The 23,632-nt window shown below is 46.0% G+C and overlaps 1 protein-coding gene across 8 annotated transcripts in view; it reads left to right on the top strand.

Annotated features, from left to right (window-relative positions):
• ALS2 (alsin Rho guanine nucleotide exchange factor ALS2) overlaps positions 1–23,632 on the top strand; it is a 1,241,906-nt gene that overhangs the window by 384,678 nt on the left and 833,596 nt on the right. The window lies entirely within an intron of this gene.

Genomic DNA, 23,632 nt, shown 5'->3' with positions numbered 1-23,632 from the left:
CATTCTCCCAAAGGAAAGGGGTGGGGGTAGGCCTTCCGGACTTGAGGACATACTATAGAGCAACTTAGGGCACTGGTCCCGCACCTGAGAGAAGACCCAGATAAACAATGGGTATTCCTAGAAAATCAACACCCGCTCCCGGCAACAGTGGGGGAATGGCTCTGGGTTCCGAAGAACAGTCTCCCGAGACGTATCAGAGAGTATTCAATCCTGGGGGTCGTCTGGGAAGTCCTGGCTATGGGGGAAGGGGAGAGGGAATCACCACCTGGCCCTCACCCATGAGCTTCATTTGGGCACCACCGTTTAGGGATGAAATACCCGAAGTCAGGCAGTATCAGTCCTGGCTTGAGGCGGGACTCAACAAGGTGGGCCAGCTAGTGCAAGAGGGGGAGTTTATAGGCATTCAGAAGCTTGGCAAGGCACTGGGTATTGGTAAGCTGTCATTCCTGTTTTATCTTAGGTTAAAAGGGATATTCATGTCGGAGAATTGAAAGGCGCTTATTCAAAGGGACCTCACCCCAGTTGAGAAGTTTTTGGATGGGTACGCGGGCATGAAAGGCCTTATCTCACGCTTTTATAGCACACTGCTGGAACCCATGGAGGGGGGCTACTAGAGGGCTCCGAGCACGATGGTAGAGGGATTTCGGCACAGAAACGGGAGATGACCTATGGCATCAACTGTGTAGACGAGCTTTCAAGACCTCCATCTCATGCGAGTACAAGTTACATGCGATGAAATTGCTTCACAGGTGGCAATACGACCCAGTGAGCTTGTTCAAAATATTCCCATGTTAGGCAGAAACCTGTGCTTTTCCCTTAGGGAACACTGCAAAAGATTTAGGACTACAGGTGTTAGCAGTAAACCCACTTGGTAGCAGTCTGTACCACCCAGATTTACCTGGTAGCTGTGGCTGAGCAGTCAGACTTCCCTCAAGAAGAGTTAGGCAGTATGCAGAGTATACACAATAGGCACTCAGACACAATAATACAAGCAAACACTGACCAGAGCTTTGGTATCAAAGTATATAATTATTTCTTTAAAAACACACCGTTTGAAACACTCCAGCACTCTTATTGTAAAATACTCTAAACACAGTTACTATTATAATATATACAACCCTTATTCCTTATCAGATAAGTATTAGTTAACACCACTTATTTTCATACAGAGGTGAGCGCTTAACTATAGATGGCACTCCAATAAGTATATGAAAAAGGGAGGCAAAAAGACAGAATATGGAAAGGTACACCACTCTAAGATTTAGGAACACTATTAGCAAGGCAGAAGAGCAAAAGTCACTTGTGAGCCAAAGTCCATCGGCCGGGCCCACTCTTAGAGAGAGCAGAGCACAAATGCGCCCAAGATCACACAGTTACACTAGGCTTTGAAAGTCTTGCAGAGAGTTTGAAAAAGAGGTTAAAGAGGCTCAGAAAAGTTTAGCCAGGGTGTCCCAGGCTAACTCAGGTTCGAAAGCCGGGGACTAAATCTACCCCGTACAGTCGGTGGCAAGGGAAGCCAGGCGGGACACGGTACCTTAAGTGGGAAGGATCCTCCAGCGGTGGCAGTTGTTCCTGGCAGTGGGTGCAAGTCTCGTTGTCGTCCAGGGGAAGAGAAGATCTCGACTTGGAGGAAAGATGAAGGTCGTTGCACTGCCAGGGAGGAAACCAGCCGCAGAGTTTTCCGGTTAAAGGTATTACCCTTTAATTTGCGATCGTGGTAAAACGTGGTATCCCGGTTGCCGGGGTACTTGGCACAGGCAAGGCGGCCACGAGATACGTCGGGAAAGCGAAAAGACGGTGAAACTGGTTATCCCCACCAGTCAAAGGAAGAAGACTCTCCGGCGGGAGATCTCCTCTGTCGTTGGGAAAAGTGGTGAGACGGTCCAGCAGGGCTCCACCAGTGGTGTCGTCGTGGCAGGTCAGCTCAGCTTCTCCCTCGTCGGATTCTTAGGTCCTGTGGCGACTTCTGAAGTTCCAGTCCCCAAGGCCCTGCTTTTATGCTGAAAACCCCCATTCACTCAGCCTAGCTGTCACTCAAACATGCTAAGTGGTGAGCCGGCCGGCTCACCACTTGGGCCAATCAGGACGGAGAGCGACTTGAGTTGCCTAGGCAACTCAGTCCAGGGTGCCTAAATCCCCCTCCACCCCTACTAAGTGCCCCAGACAGAGTGGCACCACTTTGGAGGGCTTCTGTGGAGAAACCCGCCAAAAAGTGGAACAAAGGGCTCGACTTGGGTTGGAGTCACAGAAGAGAACACAAACGCCATATTAGAACCGAGTTTTTTGCAAAAAATACCAACCGGAGAATTAATATTAATTAATAAACCAGCGCTATGTTCGAGGCTATCGTAATTAAATAAAGAAAGATAGTAGCCTCGAATAATGGGAAAATCCCATAGAGAAATATTTGTGGTTGAATATAAAAAGTAGTATCCACTGCCACCAGCCAAAACTCGATCAGGGGGGACGGAGACGTGCCCCCTCGACTAACAGACCCCGGGGCAATTGAATTGCCCCAGCCAGTACGTCCACAATATGATGGTTTGTACTGGTTCTTTTCAGAATTTAAGACTAGTAAAGTCAATGGTGACTTTACATGCCCTGGGAGACAGTAGTCAGCCCCAGGGTATGGAGTCTATACTGGGGGGTCACTATGACACCCCTGTGTTGCTGCACTGAGGGTGCTGTGTAACACACATCACAAAAACACATGAAGCCCTATGGGGTAAAATACCCCATAGCCCATTTAACACATCTAGAGTCAAAGAAACACACTCAAATCATGCCCAAGAGTGAGGGTAAAAGAGTCTCACTCTTGGCAGGAGAAAAAAATAAACCCCAAAAATCCAGCAAAGCTGCTGGGGGACTGAAGTAGGCACTAGGTTAGGAAATTCAGCCTAAACAGAGAATTCTCCCTAACATCCCAATAGTGGACTTGCACAGCTGGCATGTGTGTGGAGCCAGAGCCGATTATTTGCACATGTGCTGGGTATGTCCCAGGATGCAGGTCAGAGGCGGTGCTAGAGTGGGGGGGGGGCTTAGGGGGCTATAGCCCCGGGTCTTTTGGTTGTAGTCCCGGATAGAAGTACAGGTGCAACAACCAAAATACTAGCTAACCCCAAGTCGCGCCTGTCGTGAGATTAGCCTAGCCCCTGATCTTTTCCAGACCTAACACCCCTGGTGCAGGTGTTTTGGATTGAGGTTTTGGGGTGGATTAGGGAGGCAGGAGGTGGAAAACACACCCTGGACCCTTTGTTTGTGCTGTTCGGTCTTGAGAAGTTCGATGATAGATGGGACATGCCATCATCCCTGATGCACTTTCTTCTACTGGCGGCACCGGCATGCCGGGCCAGACATTGGAAAAGAGGGCTCCTGCCCACTGTGAAGGAATGGTCTAGCACAGCCAAAGACATATACCTCATGGAAATAATCTCGGCAGCAATCCACTGAGGTAGTTCCTCGGTGGAAACTGAATGGATACAGTTTCATAACATGTTTCGGTGAGGGAAAAGGGGACACATGGTCTGGAAAGGAGAACCAACCCGGCCTCTTAATGTTTAAATACAGGAGAAGTGTGCCGTGAACCCTACGGGAGCTAGGATGATATGATTATAACCCACTCGGTCAGGAACTTGTACACGAGAACACAGTTTGAACCTTTGTCTGCCTAATATGAGAGACCACTTGTAAAACAGGGGATTATAGGGAGGTATGAAAGGGGTACTAGGACATGTTGTCTATTACATTGCCAGAGTGCCTTTACCCTCATGTTATGTTGTCTTGCTTTATTATTGTATGACCCTTTCAAAATCTAATAAAAAGAAATTTACAACAAAAAAAAATTAACATCTCCAAGACATTTAAAAAAAAAACCAAGAATATTAAATCCTGAAACACATGTAACATTCCTCCTATTGATTTCGGGAAAAGTAAGTGCAGGAGTTTCAAGTCTCCCTGGATGGACTCTGTAGCTGTCTCAATGTAGGAATCGCAGTTGGCTCATTCCTATCATTATTGGCTCCTGGGAGTTCATTTTGGATTCTTGCACTGTATTACAGTGAGATGATGTTTGAGAGGTGCTCTGGTATCCCTCTGGTCAGCCATCCTCCTCTGACTTCCGGGTTTTAGCAGCTCCCCACCTCTCCAGGCTTGCCCAATCCTCCTCCATGCAGCAATCCTGTCATGCTCTTTGTTAAGATGGATTTCCAAAATCGGCCTTGGGGGAAGATTTTGGGAGGCCACCCTATGGTGGAATTACCCTCAGCTATGAGCTGAAGGTATATCCGCCACCGTACCGGCAAAGAACTGCAGTATTACCGGCCTGGTAATACCGGTGCCGGAAATACGGGCAAATCTCCCCATGGAGTCCTGTTGGACTCCTGGAATGGGGATTTACCGGCATTCCCGCTACTTGCAATCTGCTTGAAATTCCGTAAGACCAAGTGGTGGAAACAGTATTACAGTTTGCTGGCACCCGCCGGTAGCAAACATGTAATGAGGCCCATAGTTTCCCACTACTGATAGTCTTCGGGATTAATCCATTTCCCCATGAGAATGAGCAAACGGGCCAGGGAAGGAAAGCAGAACACTTTATTCACCTCCAAAACGTCAGGACAGGGTTCAAAACAAAGCAAAAAGAAAGGGTGAACCGTGGAGGTCTATGGGAGTAAAGCAGCAAAAAAGAAAAACATTCCTAACGCTCTCCAGCAGGCTCGCCTTGTAGCAAGGGAGCAGGGACAGGCACGTCTGTAGAACTCAGGATTATCTCCTAGTCTGGGCTCTGCCTGCCATTTTTATACTCCTCGCAAAGGGGCTGGGCCTCCTCCTTTTCACCCCAGAGGTTGAACTCGCTTGATCACCTATCTCCATTGGCTATTTGTGTGCAGAGTTAGATTGTTCATTCAGTTGATTAGTCCCTATAATGTCTCCTCCTCATTATCCTCTTACCAGCCTCTTGTTGGTATTGGCTAATTAGTTTAGGGTCTTGATTGCTTTCCACACTCCTTGGTGAGGCTTTAAAGTGCCATTAAAGTGCACTAAAGTTGGCGGCGGCATCTTTGATTTTTGAATGCCGCGAGATGCAGCTTTACATGGGCTGCGTGTCGCTCTTCAGCTGCCGGCATACTGCGTGCTGAGTTTCCCAGCTCTCTGATCTTAATCAGGTTAGTGCTGTTCAGGACAGTGAAATTGTCCATGTACGGTCTGGAGCTGCGGCTCTGAAGACCACCTTTCTCATTCCCATGATAGTCGGAAACCATTGCATCCTTACAACGTCCTGTTCCCTGATCTTGCAAGTCTGCTGAAGTCTCAAGCTATGCTTCCTGCACCATCTTCATGATTGAACATGGATCTAGGTGATTTAGGTTGTTAAGTATTTAACCATGCATATTGGACCCGTAGTTTCTACATTTATTTGTTGCTTGCTTGCCTGGTGGTCCCAAAAGGGCTACCTTGTTTCCTGAGAGCTAGCGGGCCTGCAGGATCCCACCTCGACTATCCTCTGGGAGGTACATCAGATAGCGATTGGACCATTCCAATCTCTACCGGGCTGTTACCCTTATGAGTTACAATGGTAATTTTGAGAATTCTCCACAGAACTCACAAAAGGGCATTAAATGGTAAGTGCCCAATGTTGAGACTGTACATATATTTCAGAGAAAGCATTAATGAAGAAGTAAAAATGTATACTAGGGCCCACTCAGAATGCTTGAATATGATCAAGGCTTTAGAAACTCTAGCAAACCCTTGACTGCATTTAGGAAAAAGTCCTTGCTAGAGTGCAATAAGCACAGCTCATAAAATAAATGGTTTAGCGTACATTTTAGTAAAGAAGGATCTCTTTTTAGCCCTTAAGACAGGCTTATTGGCCCCAGTGTTAATTGCAGCCCAAAAAAGAATCTATGGGGCTCATTATGTGTCCGGCGGTAGCCGTGCTGGTAAACCGGCAGGCTGCCTCCGGACCCGTAGTGATTTACCAGTGCCAGACTTGCCGGATTTATTGGGGCATTACAGCCCTGGTGGTCCGGTAAATCCGGCGCGGGCAATTCTGTTAATCCCCATTCATGTGGAGTCCCATAGGACTACACAGGAATGGGGACCACGGAAGCACCAGCACCGTTTGCAACGGTGCCAGTGCTTCTGTGAAACTCTGCATGTGGGACGGCACCCGCCCGCAGAACTCGTAGTTTGCCGGTCTGGAAACAACGGTGCCGGCAAGCTTACCAGCACCATTGTTTCCGTACCGGCAAACTTGTAATGAGGGCATGTGTGTCAGTAGTACTTACATGTAGGAAAGCAGGACTGTAGGCTGAGGCTTGGGAAGGGCTCCAATTACCAGCACAAAGCAACGACCAGCCTCTTTTCTGGTGACTGGTTGCATCTAGTACCCGTAAACTCTTTACATAGTGGAACATTTTTCCAGCCTATATAATATTGTAACAAGCTGAATGAGGGATGGGGGATAATGATGCTGAAGTTGCAGTTAACGAGCACCTTGGCGAGGTCGACGTTTCTTAAAAATCTATTAGGCATGCTGTCATCTATCAAATTTTTTACCACGAACAAAAGCCTGCTGGTGGGCACATGCCCCATATGCCTATTGTGAAAAACCTGATTGTATTCTCACTCCTACTCCCCTTGGATCCTATATGCAGGTGGCCAGGGGAAAGGCACTCGCTTTTGAATCCTGACCCTGGGGGTGGAGAAGCAAGGGTGGATCATCTGGGTGGAGGGTCCTTGAGGATTGGGAGTGGGATGCCCTTAGGCGAGACATGGTATCCCCATTTCACTAATGACAGCCAATCTAACCCTCCTCCAACTTTTATGCGCTGTAACAAGTCAGTTCCCCTCATTATTGCACACACAACACTTAACAGTACTGAGACGAAGAAGCAGCTACTGAGAGTAGTGAAGATTACCTCTCTTCGCCAATTAGGTACTGGGACGAGAAAGATGCATTCCAAACACTGGGAAGGTCAGGCATGTCTGCCTAACTATGATCAGGCAGATCCAATTGACCAAGCACACCTGCAGCCTGTTGGAAGGCTGCAGTTACATATAATGAGAGGCGAGAGGTGATAGGGAGAATTCCACAGAGAGTCCAGTAGAGAAGCCCGAGAAGAACTTGCAAAAGGAACTGTGCAGGAGAAGCAGAGGGCCAGCTCTTTGTGGGAGCAGCAGTGGTGGGACTGGACGCCAGCAGAACCGAAATACAGAGAACGCTGTCCGTGTTCGTGAGTAAACAGCAGGGCGGGCAGGGTTCGCATTGTCGGTGTTCCCCACCCCAGAAGTGGAGCGTAGACGGCAGCAGAAGCCGGCGGGAGCACGAGCAGGCCGCTGGTGAGTGTCAGAGGGACACGCAGATACCGAGGAGCTCTGAAATGAACCGCAGGCAAGAGGAGCAGACCGCTGGCGAGTGTCAGAGGGATGCACAAGCACCAGGGATCTCCGAACAGGACCGCAGGCAAGTGCCCATCCATACACTGAATACCAAACCAAATGAAAACTTAGCATTGGAATAAACCAAGGTATACTGAATACCAAACTATATGAAAAAGTAACATTGCAAGAAATCAAGGTATTCTGAATACCGAACTATATAAAACTTTTACTGTGAAAGAAAACCAATAAATATTGAAAACCGCATTAGAAGGAAACTTCCAGTTGAAACAAAGAAGCACATTGACTAGCGAACTCCACGTCGAGACATCAGTGGGCCTTAAAACGTGAACCAAATTAAGCAACATAGGAACACTTTTGAACTCAGAACTGAAACTCAAATCATGGGAACCCTATGTTACACAACAAATTACATCTAACCTTGCATTTGACTACATTAAATGCTCAAAGCATGAACAATGAGCTTTGATGAGTGAATGCAGTGTGGCAAGGCAACAGCTTGGCGAAAGGGCTGTGATACATGGTGGCAGGGCCACGAGGCAATCAAAGAGAAGACAAAGAAATATAAGAGTGCACCCTAAAGCTTAGAGGCTAGTACCAAGGAGTCAAGTAAGGGTGACTTAGCGCACAGGAGCAAGCAGAAAGGAACATGTGCGTGGGGCTGGGAAGTCCAGGGACCATGGTTGTGTGACCTGTGATGGGTGGACCATGGGGTCTGACAACTGTGCCTAGACCAGAGGACACTGAATGGTGGAAGCTAAGGACACCCCGAAACAAACCCGAATGAGAGTCCAGCAACCCTGGTTGCGTGACCTGTGATGGGTGGACCGTGGGGTATGATAACTGCGCCTAGACCGGTCCGGTTCCTGGGTACTGGAGGCTTTACTATTGCTATTTTAGGTTATGTTTGGGTTATATTTACAATTGTTTCCTTGGCCTTATGTTGGCCAGCTGCCATTCTCCCAGTCCAAGATGGTGAACTTCCTGCTCAGCATTAATTGGCTACTGTCCATTGTGATGTAGTTTGGAACCTCAAGTGAGGTCCTAAACTGCCTTTCATTCAAGACCTGATGTGAAGTGGTCACAGAGCACAGGAGCTCCATAGAAGACTATAGAAACCAGAGTAAAGGAATCGCACTACCAGAGGAAAAGACACCTGAAAATGCCAGAGACTTCATTCAGATAAGTGACTGTAAAAGAAAACTTGATCTGTATTAAACCAAGTGGAAATTGCAAAAACAGAATTTGTTGAGTATATCAGTTAAGCAGAAGTCTTGGAAGAGTATCTGTATTTGTTGAGCATTCATTGTTTTATTCAATGGAACTGTAAATACTGTGAAATTTATTTAAAGTTGGTTAATTGTAAAGCGTGCGCTAGACTTCGTTGTGCAGGAAATGAATACGAGAAGCGCGTGAGTTTAGCATTGCAATGCAAGTCAGTGTTAAAGGAAAGGACCTAGCGGCGTAGGCCTACGCGTTACGGTTCGCATCAAGGAAGTCGCGTTCATTTTCCTGAGGCGATCAGCTGTGGCGTAGAGAAATCAACAGCTGCTTTGGAGATTGTGCTCAGCTGCGGAGTGCGCGGTGCGTGTGAGAAGCATTTTATTGTGAACTTAAGAGGACAGCGAGTCATCTGTCAGCAAGTCAGCTGGGCATGCGCGCGCCCCAATATTTTTGATCTGATCGGATCAAGTCGATCCATTTATCTGCACAGGCAAGCGCGGCGAGCAGCGTGAGCGAGCGCACGTTTCTTCATTCAATAATTTTGAGGCAGCAAATTGGCGTGGGAGCTCAATGTGGTGCTGACCAGGCTCATGAGTCCGCCATTCGAGCCCTTGCATTCGGCACCGCTGAAGTTCCTACCGTGGAAGAGAGTGTTTCTTGTGGCCCTCACTTCCGCACGATGAGTGGGAGAGATCCAGGCCCTCTCCTGTAAGCCTCCGTATCGGACATTCCACGAGACAAGGGCAGTGCTGAGGACGCACCCCTCCTTCATGCCCAAGGTGCTGTCGGACTTCCATCTCAACGAGCCCTTGATGTTACCTGTTTTCTTCCCGTCGCCTTCGTCGCAGGCCAGTGCTTTAAGTGGGGTAAGAAACTGAGGGGGGCCCTCATTTGGGGGCGTGGCCTAAGACAGGACGGGCGTGGCCTAATTGGTGGGTGGGGCCTAAATGTGACATGGTAAAACTGGTCGGACCTACATTACTAAGTACATATTGTGTAGCAGACTGCTTGCTACATGGCTTAAAGTATAACAAATCAAAGCTCAAGGTGATTATTTATTGGACCCTTAATTGGGCCGTTGACAAAAGGATAGGTGTTGAGGTACATTAACAGGTGCATTCAAATGTGTAAACAATTAATTGACAATTGACAATTTCCCAGAACCCCACATAATAATCTTCAAGGGAGTCCTTCTTACGATCACCTACATGGCCCTCAAGGGCCTCTCCATCCCTCCAAAGACCCACTTGGAGTCAGACTTGGCGCTTGTGGCACCAGACTCACTCACTCCCAAAGGATAACATTGGGGATTTGACTTGTAGTGGATTGATGGGGACAAGATGGATACCCCCACATATTTCGGTTCCCAGAACTGCATGTGCAGTCTAGTCTTTTGGGTGTGGTTCAGCCCAGAGACACCTGGGATACCCAGAGACAATTTAAGCCACGCCCAGGCTGAGAAACATGCTTTGTGTTTTCTGCACCTGCAGCGTCACACTCACTGTGTTCGGATCAGTCTCCAGTAGGCCTGCATCTTTCTTCTGCGCTCAGCTCCTGCAAGAACAAGTACACCGTTAGGAACAGCCTTAGCTTGCAGTGCTTCTGCCCATCATTCATCGCTCCTTCTGTTCTGCGGGCATCTTCCGCGGTGTCATTCCCACCCCGGCACGCCGCTTCCTAAGGAAAAGGGAAAAGAACAGAAAAAAGGCATTAGTAAGCATTCAGCAAATCTTTGCATATTTTTAAAGACTGTACGAGCTTCAAACGCTTACCTGAATCCCAGCCGCTCTGGGGGAACTCTGCCTCCGGAACTTCTCATCCATCTGCAAGAGGGAAAAGACTCTCCAGGTTAGTGTGGAACCATCTAGAGGCACTGCATACCGCGCTTACTCACCGCGTTTCTTCTTCATAACCGGGATCCACGCTGAAAACGTTGAGGCACCTAAAAGACACAGAAAAAGAACTCAGTTCAATACAAATACGAAAGGGTCGCATCGCGCTCTCACTCACCTTCAGCGCTACTCATCTAGCAGCACGTCACCATCTCCAGACGCCGGCCATCATCTAAGGAAGGAAAGGATCGAAGTTAGAGAACTGTTCAAAAGACTCATTATACTTACCTGTCGGACTCTTGCCAGTGAAGTAACCAGGCAGCAACGAGCCCGCATCAATCAACGCGCCCCAGCGCTGAAAGCAGGAGGGAGAGCACACTTTCCAAGAAAACAAGGTGAGCTGTGGATCAAAGGGAAGGGTTGGACCCCGGGGAAGAAGGGGTTCAAGCACACAGAGACAATAGGGAGTTAAACTCTACCAATCCTGTGTCTCAGGCCCAGTCTCCAGTCGAGTAGACTCCAGGGAAGGGTTCGAGGTCGTAAGAGGTCAGAACAGGCTGAGTGGCGTCCCCGTGGATACCAGGTGAGCGTTACACCCAGAGATTCTTTCATCGCAAAGAATCTCCGGACTTGCCCCACCAAAAGTCTGTGTGCATCCACAATTGTGATATCCCGGCTCTGAAGAGCCAGAGACAAGTCTTTCAGTTCTTGAAGGGCATCGCACATAAGCCCCAAATCTTTCAAGGAAGAACAGGTGGTAAGCTTCTTAAGCAGACCCTTGTATTTGCTTTGGGTCTTGATGTTTGCCACTGCTTTGCTGCATGGCTTCTTTCAATGGTTCTTTTTTCGCGTTGTTAGAATGTCTTGTGATGCCTTATGAGCACCACTTGACTTGTGCTCCATAACCTTTTTTCGGAGCTGCTTCTGCCTAGCATGTTTGCCAGAACCTGAAGGACCCACCTTTCCATTGGCCCATTCCATGCTTATGCGCAAACCTTGCCCACAGGAGTGCACAGATAAAGGACCTGTTGCTTTCACGTCCCTACACACAGAGCATCCAATGTGACCTGAAGCCAGAAAAATCCATTCATATTCCCCCTTAAAATAGCACCATTGCTGCTCGCTCGAGCAATCAGGAGTTAGAAGAGGCTCTTCTGGCACAGGCTGCAGTGTAGGGGGGATGCACTGGAGCTACTGGCCTCCTTAGCGCAAAAATCCTGGAATATTTCTGCTGCCTCACTTCTCGAATTGACTGGGCTAGCTTCTTCATCCCCACTGAGAATGTTGGCAGCCTCCGCCACCTTACATCTTTTCGCTGATGGCAAGTAGTCATATAGCGAAGTCTGCATAAACTTACCCTTGGGAAGTACAGCAGACTTTGCCGACATTGTTAATGGCTGCAGACAATCTTGGATATATCACTAGCGGATCTGTTTCTAACGCACGCTTGAAATTCTCAGCTTCCTATCTGTAAAAAATGAAAATGTGGTTTACTGCACTGAACATAGCTTATCTTATTTGTGAACTAGATTTTATGCTACCCATTCCTGCCCCTTATGCTGTGCCCATGCATTTTTTATAGAACAAAAATTGGCAATAAGGGCACATTGCTAGTGAGTCACATTGCAAAAGAAAACTTTGCAAAAGAAAAAGAAAAACAAAAGTGAAAAAAGTGTATTTGCCAGGTGGCTTTTTAAAATGCTCTTTTGCAACAGTTAAATACACAGCAAACCACTTGTGACAATTAGAATTTTCAGGAATATTGAAAAGTTACGCAGTGACAAAGGCAGTATTCTAATGCCATAGTGGGATGTTATAGCCCAGGGCCAAGGCCTTATCTGGTGTATTGGCCCACACATTCAAGTAACAAGGGTAGGATTTGTCAGCACCCGATTGAAGCCCCTCTCCCATTTTGTTATGAACTTAGAATACAGCAAAGTCCCAACCATGAGTCAAAAACGAAAGGTGCTTTGTACATTGGAATGGATTGTACATTGGAATGGATATTGTGAAAGTGGAATGTCGGCTCATGGACATACAGTAATTCGCACCAGGAATAAAGATCAGGGTGTTAAGGGCCAGCATTGTGTGAAACAAATCCGGTATCAAATACGGTATGGCATGCCAAATAAGGCCTTATAGTAATTAGCACCAGGAATAAAAATCAGGGGAACATAAATGAAAGAAAATGATCATCAAGGATCAGGAGAATGCTTCATATTTGTGCTAGGCAAAGGAAAACTACCCAACATAATGCCCATGTTGCTTCACGCAACCAAGATGGTCCAGAGGACCAAAGACAACTGAATATCAGGGCGCACCAGGCTGGTTCACAGAGCCACCATGAGGATACTGCTGACTTCGGTGCAACAAACTGTGCAACGGGAAAATAAATAAATGAAAGAAAATGAATGTGATCCTCGCATGCATTTTTTCATTTATTTTCTCAGTTCCAAACTTTCTGCTGTTTGTTCCCTCGCATTGCTCAATGCGAGGGAACAAACTGCATAAAGTTTGGAACAAGGAAAATAAATGAAAGAAAAAGCATGCAAACAAACCGCAGAACGTTTAGAACAGAAAATAAATGAAAGAAAATGCGTGCGTGGCAGCAGTCACTTACCGTGATTTTGTAGCTTCTCCTTCTCGTCGGATGGTGGTCGTCGCAGAATCAAGTGCCAAAGCAGGTAAGATCTATGTCGAACACTCTCTAACTTCCTCTGGTAACCCTCGCGAGGGGTTGCCAGAGGAAGTTAAGTTTCCAAGTTAATGCTCCTCCGGCAGCAGGCAGCAGTGACTGGCAGAAGTGTCAGCCAGTCACAGCGTCGCTCAAGCTGTGACTGGCTGGCAAGTCTGTCAGTCACAGCTTTGCCTGTTGCCTGACTCTGCTGTGCCTGACCTCTTGATGGGCGGCCGGCGGGCTCATCTCCCGTCGCGTCTGTGGCGGCAGATGCACCCGCTGTGGCTTGGTGGCAGGGCCCCGGCTCAATCTCACTTTTTGGAGACTGCCGGGGCCCGGCCCCGGCAGGCCCCGGCCCACTTAAAGCACTGTCGCCGGCTGAGAGGACTTTGCACTCGCTGGATGTGGCTAGAGCGCTGAAGTTCTACGTGGACGGCACAAAGAGTTTTGGAAGACATCACAGCTGGTTGTGAACTTTGGCCCTGTGAACCAAGGGAAGGCCCTCTCGAAGGCTTCCATTTCCAGATGGCTCTCCGGCTGCATCTTGCACTATCACAGGTTGGCAAACCAACCGTTGCCCGGCCATCCAAGAGCCCATTCAACCAGAGCGATCGCTGCTACTACGGCGTTCCTGTCTGGTGTGCCCCTGCTGGACATCTGCAGGGCTGCTATGTGGAGGTTTACGCACTCCTTCACGAAATTCTGCTGTGTCGACCGGGATTCCAGGGAGGAGTCCAGAGTCGGCCAGGCAGTGCTGTGCAACCTGTTCACTTGAAGGTGAGCCTGGTGAGGAGGTAAGAGATGCTTAATGTTGAGTTGTCGAAATGCTTAATGTTGAGCCTTGCCACCTCCCGTGGTTGTGCATGTGTGCACTGCTATGTATTCTTGTATTCATGAGCATTTGAATCCATGCCAGACCCCATGTTGGAAAAGGAACAAGTTACTTACCTGTAACTGTTGTTCTCCAGCATGCGTCTGGCATGGATTCACATGCGAATCCTCCCGCCTACCCCTCTGCAGCTCTTCTCTTGGTCCTACTGCCACTTTACTTGCTACCAAATCTGAAGATGGCTGCCAGAGGAGGGGCTTAGGTAGAGGGCAGTCATTGGCTGGGGAGAGTATGACCCAGAGACCAGTGATTGGTTACTAGTAGAAAGACAGTTCAGAAACGAAACTGAAACTGATTTTTTTCTTTACCGAGGATTCCCAGCCTGACAACGGGGAATATTCATGAGCATGTGAATCCATGCTGGAGAACAACAGTTACAGGTAAGTAACTTGTTCCTTACAAGAGGTTTACAGATAGAAAGCGTAGAGTTGCCCCTAAAAATCAACAGGGTGATATAGTTTGGCTTTCCAGTCAAAATGTAGCTCTCAAGAACAAGAGTAAATTCAGTCCATGCTTTTTAGGGCCATTTGAAGCAAAAATGTTGTATCCCCTGGGGCGATAAAACTAAAGATACCTTCTTGTTTGAAGGTCCATCCCAATTTCCATGTGAACCTTTTAAAACCTTGCATTAAAGGAACTAGGCTGGGTCAGGCACCAGGTCCAGTTAGCGTAGAAGGTTCAGGAGAGGAGTATGAGGTTCAGGACATTTTGTATTCAAGGGTGGTTCGGGGGAAGTTACAGTATTTAATAGACTGGAAAGGTTATGGGCCCGAAGAAAGAAACCTGGGAAACCAGGCACTGGGACAGGGTTTTGAGGAGGGGGGTAATGGTGAAAGCTAAAGACCTCACGAGACAAGCTTAACAAAACCACTGCAACACTTTTGAAATATACTTGTTGCCTTTGGAGCAGAGACCTGAGACCTTTTTTGTTTTGGATTGTACTCCTTAGATCTTGGGGGAGAGAACCCCAAGGATTGGACTTGAACATTATTGCCTTGAACTGGAGAAGGTAATCTTTGAGACTTTCTCATGCTTGGCGAAGTGGACCCGAGAGAATGCTGTGAGCTGGAAGAAGCTCAGAACCTTGAGTTAAATACTGTATCTTTTGACTTTGACATCCCTACACACTGGTTAACTATAGTTGTGAGAGCAAGGATGGGTTTTGGACACAAACAGACTTTTATGTTGAACTCTTTGACACAGACTTGCCATAGTTTCGTTCAGCTGGGGAAAACCCACATTAGTATAGGGAAAGTTAGGCCTTCATCCATCCTGACATTTGAGTTAAATAAACATCTTTTGTTTAAATTTGAAGTTTGTTGCCTGTGTCGTACTTCATGACGCCTTCCAATGTATGCTATTTAAATTAACTGCCGGTGGTGTGGCTTTCATCGGAATGTGTTTAATGCCATAGCTACTGCCAAAACAATACCAGCCAGATGGGATAGTGATTGTTCCCTGTTAGGAATATATTTCTTTTTGCAGCTTTTCCATCTACTTTAGTGAGACCACCAGCATGAGTTTTTTGAAACCCTGGCCTGAGTTTGGGAGTGAAGATTTGTTTTAACTAAATCCATTGTTGAAATCCTTTCATTTTGTTTTGTGGGTCACTGTCAAGCCCTTTAGGCGACCAGTAAAAGAGGTCTCTTTCCGCAATTTAAGTCCACTATCACTACTACCTCCCATATGGAAAGCAAAACCGGGGAACCATGAATCCTCCTTTGTTTGACTGTATGGCCACTGTCCCCCATACGTAATAAGCCCATAAGTGAATCTCGGATAGGATGTTGGCAGTGATACCTTTTATTTTAGACTTTTTGAATGCACTCATTTTGTTTACTGCAGTATTCAAAATGGTGGGCCATGTTGTTCAAGCCCTTGGTTCTTTATTAATTTTCAGCTTGTCCTTCGATTGGACATCTGTCCATAGTTTGAATGTTGCAGGTCTGCTGACAGGTGGGAGGATTTTGCATATCAAACCGGTATCTGAAGCCATTTCTTTCGTAGACCACTGGTGTCACACAAGGGGCCGCAGAGGGATGCTGGAAGACTGCTGCTGGGACAAGCATTGCCCATGCCATCTACCGCAAGTTGAATCTCTACAATATCATCGGAAGGGGAGATCTTTCACTGTGTTTCTCTCTTTTGAACTGGTGGCCCTAGCCAATTCCAAGTCCTGTATCACAAACACCATCCTCCTGGAGCTCTGAAGAGTCGTGGGCGTGTAGCTGCCAACCACCATCGAAAGTGGGGACTTCGCTGGTTGCCTGGATCTCGTGCAGCCTTCTGCTGTGAAACTCATTGTGCTCTCATTGTGGGCCCTGAACATTGCTGATCTGCTGCTACTGACACCTTTGGCCTGTGTCTTTGTGCTGGCAGATCTTGTGTGTGTGGCCACCCCATCTGTGCGTCCCAATGTATACTCCGTCATGTGATTGGATGCCAAGGTCCTTTATTCATTTTCAGCTTGCTACCATTAGGTAGCTGAAGGACACTGGAGCCACCCGACCCAGCCGTTGTTTTTCAAAAGAAGCCCCTGCACCCACAATGCTTGTATTCCCATAATGCAATGACAAACGTCACCATTAACCTAGGCTAACCTACGTTTGTTGGTCTTTCCAATCTGAGTTTGAGGAAGGGGATGGTGAGCATAGCATACCTGTTTTAACACTCCCTTGACCTTATTCACTAACATGGGACTTGAAGTCGCTTAGGACTCCATGGGAATGGGAACACTGAAGCATCAGCACCATTGCTAATGGTGCCAGAGCTTCAGTTATTTTTCTGCTAGTAGGCGCCTGAACTACCAGCAGGTCAGGCCTGCCAGTAGTTCACTGCCACCGGCAGACTGAGAGTATGCTGGTCCAGAAAAGGTAACCGTTGTTACCAGCACTTTTTTCTGGACCGGCATGCTCGTAATGAGGGCTTATGGGGCATTTCTGGTGGAATTACCACTGGCAGAATTACCGGTGTGGTAATTCCGTAAATGTTGACGATTTTCACCGGAAAGTGGGAGGATTTACCTCCAGCATGATGCTGGAGGTAAATCTCCCATTGAAGGGCCATACTCGTAGTATGACGGTGTGGGAAACGTGGCAGTAATTCCATTACCGCCAATTATTTTCCCACACCACCATACTATTAATGAGCCCCATTATCTTTTGGTAGTATAACCTGGGTAAAGTAATCCTGTTGGAGATCCCTCTATATTAGCAGAGTTGGTAGCTGCCCAACCTACTTTTGAGATTTACAGTGTTCCCTGACTAACGCACCAACTATCACATTGAGCCCATAGCTTTCTATGGGAGAACTTTAACTTTTGAAACTCTCCCAAAGTAAAACCTGGTTACTTAATTTGAACACTTGTTCCTATGTTAGGGCTGGACTCATTATTAAAGTATTGAGTACTAGAGCTGCATTATAAACTAATTGATCGTGTGATAATGGTCTTTAACCTTTGCTCCCACTTTACCATTGCTTGAGTGTTTACCTCAAACTGTATTCATTCTAAAGTGTGTTTTGGGTGTTCCATTTGGACATCTTGCTGTGATCATATATAGATTGATATATGTTTATAGCAGGTTTTTAGGGGAAGTCGTCTGTCATAATACTTTAGTTTTGTTAAATAAACAAGCGTATTTTTATATTTACCTGCATGGACGATCTATTGTTTGGCAAACTCCTGTGTTTGTTAGTTGTACTTTGCACCTATCTCCTGATCTCCTTTGGCTAAACTGTTCTGCTGATCCTCGCTACCAAGTGAGAGTTTACTTAGACTTTTGTTTTAGACCTTTGCAGGCACACCAAGGTTGACTCCCCATACCACTAATGATTCTAAAAAGAATTACCTCCTAATGTTTCCTTTTTCGAGAAAGCTGATAGGGAGAGCCTTACCTGGTATTAACCAATTTCTTTTCTAGGTGCAGTGGGAAACAATTTTTGGGGAACAATGTATACTATATGGTTGAATTGGATAAACGATCTTGCAGCCATGCTAGATTTGTGCAGTATGGTTTTGAAAAGGGGCTAGGCACAATTGAACAAGTTTTAAATCTGCATTTACTAATCAACAAATATTCAGTGGATTTTTGGGGGAGTTTAAGTCCATTTGAGGTAAGACTTCATAACACTATTCCAATGGTATACAGGTCCCTAACGTTTAGTATCACACTGTACTACTCATGGAAGCTTGCTAAAGTGGCTGAGCAGTCAGGCTTATCATATGAGGAAAATGTGAGCTGTAGGTAAGTACACTGAACCCAGTTAGTAAAGCAGATCAAACAAACACTCTTATAAATGTATATTAAAATATATATTTATTATATTTACACAAGGAATGTTCTTAAAATACTTTGATAAATAAATCAACATACATAGAAATACTTTTAGATACTTTTCAAAGGCCACTGTTAGTTGGTTATTGCTTACGGTTACAATTGTTTGACAATAATGACAGTTCTACTGTGTTATCGGTAATGACGCGCACTCGCATACACACAAAGATATACAGTAATTGTATTTAGTTAGCAAAACCACATAAGATAAAAGTATTTTTTGGAAGGATAATAGTAGGTTAGTCAAACAGATACAGAGCTTAAGGTTCCAGAGGCAGTTTTAGCGCAAGTTAACACTTTTAAATTTGCAACACCCTAGCTAAAAGGCAGTTTGGAGAGGACTCAAAGTATTTACGAAGCAGCAGAACAGCAAAGGTTCCTGTGGATACTTTCAGTCTCTAGTTAAAGATACTAGAAGAATAACTCAACGGTGTAGACTCTGTTAAAGGACTCACAAAAGGGACACAAGCAGCAGCTTTAGTCAGAGGTAAGTGTGGACACCTCTACGTGCACTCCCAACACTCTGGAACAAATTCTTGGATTAAGGTAAGTGTTGAATTGAGGCGGAGGCAATAAAAGAGGTAAAATAAGTTTTATTAAGTAAAACCACAACAAGCAGCAGGCACTGCTTCTCAGATCGCTAACTCTAACTGCATTAGAAACCCTGACAATTCTGGAACATAAGTCAGAAGTAAACATACATACACATAGGAACACCTCTGACATCATAATATAGAACCTAGTACATCCTCCTCTAAAGCATAAGCAAACAGGAACAAAAGTACTTCTAAACCTAACACATCTCCACCCTTACATTAACAAGAGATTAAGTATATCACTCCCAATAAAAATCTTTAAAACGGATTGGCATTTTCCTTGCTCTACCCTTAGATATTTCTGAGCCTGCGTTTGGCCATCCTCTCCACCTTTATTTGCATTAGTTACTCTTTCATTCCCATTTGCACCTTCTCCCTTAGCCTCATCATCCTTGCCACCTTCACCATTTCCCATTACATCTCCCTCACTGACAGTGGATGAACTTTTGACCAACCTTGCCTTAGACCAACACTCGCCACCTTCCAATATCACCACACTGTCACGCACAGCCACAACCCTCCAAGGCTATTAATATTTCCTCTCCACACATTTGGATCCAACACGAGGATTCTTTATCAAAACCAAGTCACCCACCAATTCAATGGCAGATTCACCATACCCACACAGCTGTACATTTGATGGTTTCAGAACATTAAGTTCCTTTCTTATACCTTTTCTCCTCACAGTACCTTAGGTTAGAGGAAATGTTTGTGGCTGGATTCTCCTCGATGTGGCAGCGCTGGACTCGACTTTCGGATTCCTTGATCTGGTGACGAAAGGCATGACAATGGATGAGATCTTTCAGCAGCAGTCTGTTACAAGGACTTCTGGAATGGATTGCATCAGCTTCTCTGGTCAATCTGTGGCTTTGACGCCTTTTCTGCAGCACCAACAGAGGACATGATTTGCCAGTCAATCTTCTTTGATTCCTGTAATCCTGCACTCTGATGAGAGGACTTGGATGAGTTGGCTTGTGTCTCTGGAGGTTCACCTGGAGCCGAGCAAAGACTTGGATGGATTCGGCCTTGGCAAGATGATGCACTTTGATTGGGTCGGAGGTCTCCTGGCATTTGCGGTTTGCAGCTCTGGAACGCCACAACACCTCAGGAGATGGCTCAGATTATCGCTCGTTTCAGGGCTGGTTGATCCCATTAGCAAATGGGAAGGAGTCGTCCTCTTCGGAGTTCCTCTGTCGCATAGAAAACTCGGCCAGGACAGCAATGGCCGCTTCACAGTGTTGCAAAGGGTCTGCAGGCGTCTCTGGTTGTCCCTTTCTTCCGTTATTTCAGTTTCCAGTGGTTGACTTGCCTTTCAAGTCAGGAACTTAAACTTTTATTCAGTTTCAGCACACACTCCTCTGCAATCTCTCTCAGCAGTTTACAGTAAGGGACTGGTGGCTTTCCACTCAGGACAGCCAAGACCCCCAGTGGGAGCTGGTTCAATTTCAGGCACCCTGGCAGACAAAGAGCAGGGAAGTGAAAAAACTCCTCCCCCACTTCCTGCCTTCCCAGACTCACAGGAGCCTAGGCGGGGACACCCGAGGGTTCCCGCCAAAGGCAAAATACACACACACATACACAGACCTCCCCCTCCCACAATGGTAGAAGAAGAGCTAACAAAGAACATCCACGATAGAAATGGCGAAAAAAGAAAGGAGCCACCAAGTTAGTACTTGGATGACCCTATTGTGCATAACCGAGATTGTGGACACAGTCTGCAGTAAAAAATAACACAATAGTTGGTAGAACATGACCACTGCCACCCGCCATAACTAGTATGTGGCCTATGTGACTAAAAAGTCACAGAAACAGAGAGAAGGGGAATACTAGGTATTACCTTGGCACTCCACATAAATTGGTGTGTTTCAACTCTCAGAATATAAAGTTTTAGCAGAGATGCAAAATATCCCTCGATCCTTAAGAACAGTAGTAAGTATAAAGGAAGAATCTCAAATGAGAATTCAAAGGATTCCCAGCAACACTGCCCATAAGGAGCTGTGTGCTGCAAAAGTAAAACACAGGGGACTTAAAAGGGGTATAGAGGAAAGTAGACGCCATAGAAAAGGTAAAACACAGATAAGAGTTTCAATTACAGAGCCCCTGAGAATGAATGAGTGGATAAAGGCTCCATTCTTTCAGAATAGAAAGGAATAGGTCCAGAAGTCCAGCAAAAGGTGCTGGGGGTCTCACTAGGAGAGAGGATGAAGCATAAAAATGATAAATCTCCCTAACAAGGGTTTTGGGGCATTTGTATTCCTGGACATCATGGATCTTTCAAGTGCTTCCAGTTGTTTGGACAAACAGCTTTAATGGCATATTGTTAAGGCAGAATTTCATTTTTGCGGTTCTTGCTTTCTAACTATTTGGGAATCCATACCTTTTTCCTGTTTCCATGGGTTTTCAGGTTTTTTTGTGAGTAGAAGGAATTCTGCTGAAGTCCTCCTGTCACTGCAACACCTTTTCTGATGTGCAGTTCTCGGTACCACATTTGGGCCACAAGGATAGCTCATGGGCAATTTGTTTATCTTGGAAGCATGACAACGTAAAGCAGCACAGGTTTGAATCCTGACCCGGCGCTTGGAGACTTGTCTCTGGTATTAAGGTTGTTATAAAAGATTAATTAATGGCTACCAAAGCAGCAATTCTTTTTAAGTCCCCAGTTTTTGTCCCAGCGTGATTCTGACACGCTGAAAGTGTGTTGGGGCGAAGACTGGCGGCAGCTGTATTTTAGACCAAGGTTATAGCCATTTTTATTTAATTAGTGTCCCAATTCACATATAGGGTTGCCATTGGGGTATTCATGTTTTTGTTAAAGTCCTGCACCAAGCCATTTTGTTTTGTGGCCTTTTTCGGTTTGGACCATGAGGCATTGCAAATAAAACTATTTTGCTAGTGTCGGCTCATCCTGAGCCCACAAAAGCCCCCTCACTCTAGGCTTAGATCAGTGCAAACTGATTTGTAGTCCCCAAGACATCCCAGCCTTCATTTTGTGTGGGAGCTCCTATGTGTTTGTTCGTGTTTATAGCTATCCAAAAGTAAATATTTGTGTGCTGCCTCAATTGTGATTTGTTGAGCTGCTTTAGGTCAGCGCCACATTTACCAGAAAACTGCTGCTGAGTTGGATTGCTGTTGAAGATCCTAATGTGGCCATAATGGATGTTCCCTTGGTTTTCTGTCTTTGCATTATGCCCCTCCTCCTTGGTGGAGTTGTCTGTTTATCTCTCAGCCGTAACGGCTCATTCACAAGATGACTTTCATATACATGAGGAGCTTGCCTCCTGTCTTCTGTTCGGCTCATCATGCCTTGTGGGTTGAGGAAACCCTACACACTTATTTTCAATTAGATCTACTGATCAGATTTTTATCACATAAAACAGAATGAAATTGGCAAACCTCCCAAATGCTCCATTTCCTGCTGGATTGTAGCTTACATCAACCATTGCTAGAATCCAAGACTCACTCTCTTTGGTGGGTAAATTCCCATTTTACAAAAACCAAAGTAGCTTTTGTAGTTCTCTGTAAACGTCTTCCTTTTTTTGGAGGCCTGTAAGGCAACTACCTAGGTAACTAAAATGCCCTTTGTAAGTGTTACTCCCTCGAAGATCACTCCATTGCAAATTCTCATTTGACTAGTTGGTTCTTTGCAATTAAGTGAATGTCACCAGGTCTGACCTATGTTTCTGCTGTCTCTTTTCCTGCTCTACTTGTTCATCTGCACACACAATTTCAGAACCAATAGGCCCCTGTCGTAAGAGTCATTGAAAGTTGGTCACCTGCAGCATTACTATTGTACTTATTGAGTGTGGATGTAGCTTCTAGAAGCAACAGAGCACTTTACAAGTCCATGGGGAAATACACAATTAGGGAAGGGGAATGCAAGGGATCGGGGAGCCAAGAGGGTAGTGAGAGGGTTGGCCATTTGGCAGCAAGGGATCAACAAGCATCAAGGGGAGCATTAGATCTGACAGTCTCAGATTAACTGGTGAACGGAAGGGATGGTGACCTAGATGTTAAGGTGCAGTGATTTTTGGCAAGCATTGTGGCCCCATTCCATTACCAACGTCGTGTCTCCTTACTTGATCAGCTGCATCCCCTAGCAATCCCTTGCTGGATGAATGTTTTCGGAACTGAGGAGTTTGACAGTCAAAGAGCACAGTGGTGGGATTGGGGTATGCATGTGAAGGATGTGATGTGCGTCTCCTACCCAATAATTTGTTTTAAACTTTCATTAAAGGCACAGCACTTAAATTGTGGCCCAAAGGTTTACGAGGTTCTCATTGGTTGCTAAAGGGATTCATGTTTGAGTCGGGATTAATGGAGTTATATCATATGACATGTTATTGATTTCAATTAAATTTCATTCTTAACACCTTAACTGCTGAGCTTTATGCAAGTCAATGCAAAAAGGACGCGCATACTTGTCCTTAGCACGTAAGGGCTAAAACATTTAACTGTTGCACTCACTATGTTGAACTGTGGATTTTCTTAATGATGTAGCTTGCACTATTAATCATAACACATTTTGTATTTCATTGTTGCTTTTGCTTTGCCTGCGTTTGGGAGATTGGGTGGAATGTTCAGCACTCTTTATACAGCCCTGCTGGCTTTATATAGCCCTGCTGGTTCGGTAGTATTGTATATAGCTGTTGAACAGCCTGAAGAAATGCATTAGTTTCCTCCCT

The sequence above is a fragment of the Ambystoma mexicanum genome, chromosome 9, assembly GCF_040938575.1.
Source record: "Ambystoma mexicanum isolate Mex_15411 chromosome 9, UKY_AmexF1_1, whole genome shotgun sequence".
Taxonomy (NCBI): Eukaryota; Metazoa; Chordata; class Amphibia; order Caudata; family Ambystomatidae; genus Ambystoma; species Ambystoma mexicanum.
This window is presented reverse-complemented; position numbering and strand designations above follow the sequence as displayed.